The 1,346-nt window shown below is 40.6% G+C and overlaps 1 pseudogene; it reads right to left on the reverse strand.

Annotated features, from left to right (window-relative positions):
* Positions 1-167: 167 nt before the first annotated feature.
* LOC102861442 overlaps positions 168-1,346 on the reverse strand; it is an 86,207-nt pseudogene continuing 85,028 nt past the window's right edge.

A 1,346-nucleotide genomic window follows, 5' to 3' on the forward strand; every position in this document is an offset into this window, starting at 1 on the left:
AACATTCTAGTTTGAAGGGCAGCTGCAGCATGTGCAATATTGGCAGTGGTGTCTGAGACATGGTGGAATTCTTTTATATGAACCAGTTTAGAACTACACAAGCTAAGTACCACCATCAGGACATAGTTGTAGGGTTGTTTTTCCTATGTCATATTTTCCTACTTTAATCACAGACTGGATAAAAAGGAAAACATGCAAAACCTCCAACTAAATTCCATTTGTAGCCTAGACAGTGAAATAGTACAACAGAAAACTTTAAAAAACTGCAGCTCTTTTTGGATTCCCCAAAGTGTATCTGCACTGTTCTTCAAAACGGGCCTTTTCCTCAGGAGTCAGCGTCACCTTCACAACGTCTGAGATTCCATTCTGCCCAGAACACTAAGGAAGACATTATCTTTAATTCCATAAAGAACCTTAATCATGGTGGAAATTGGATGTACCCGCCTAAGATTCTTCATTATATTTTCTGCCAGATCTGCCACAGTCAGTCCAATGGCCCAGGAGGTATACCCTTTCAGTTTGATCACCTCATAGTCACTGTCAGCCACCTGTTTGTGAACCTCTTTCCACTGTTCCTTATCTGAATCAGTACCTAATTCAGGATGCAGATTTTTCAGAGACACCAGCCACATTCACTCCATTCCATACAGGCACACTAGAGTCTACATGCTCTCCAAGGACCTAGCCATGACAGCTCAATGCGTGAACTCCCAGCCTCTCCCCATTAGGTAACAGAACCTTGTTGAATCCAGATTGCATCCACTGCCAATAACACAGTTTTTGGGAAAGCCACTGATCTTCCAAGCCACATAGGTAAGGATATCCACTGGATTAGAAATAACAAGCAGCTTGCCATTTGGGCTGTACTTTACAACATTAGGAATGATGAATTTAAAGATGTTCACATTACACTGGACCAAACTGAGACGGCTTTACCCCTCCTGCTGATGTGCTTCCACTGTGATAATAACCAGGTTGGAATTTGCAGTTACGTTGTAGTCTTTGCCAGACACAATTTTTGGTGTTCTAAGGAAAAGGTTGCCATGTTGGAGATCCATTGTCTTCCATGACATCAACAAGTGCAAGTTCATCTGCCAAGTCCATTAAAATACTGATGGTCCAATAGAATACAACGATACATCAAAGAAATAATCCATCATGACCAAGTGGGATTCATAACAGGCATTCAAGGATGGTTCAATAAAAAAAAAACAATTAATGTAATTAATCATATTAACAAAGCAAAGAACAAGAACCACATGATCCTATCAACTGAGGCAGAGAAGGCCTTTGACAAAATCCAACACCCTTTCCTAATGAAAACACTCAACAAAATAAGGCTAGAG

This window comes from Elephantulus edwardii, unplaced genomic scaffold, assembly GCF_000299155.1.
Source record: "Elephantulus edwardii isolate Elephantulus edwardi_28Jun2011 unplaced genomic scaffold, EleEdw1.0 scaffold00310, whole genome shotgun sequence".
Classification (NCBI taxonomy): Eukaryota; Metazoa; Chordata; class Mammalia; order Macroscelidea; family Macroscelididae; genus Elephantulus; species Elephantulus edwardii.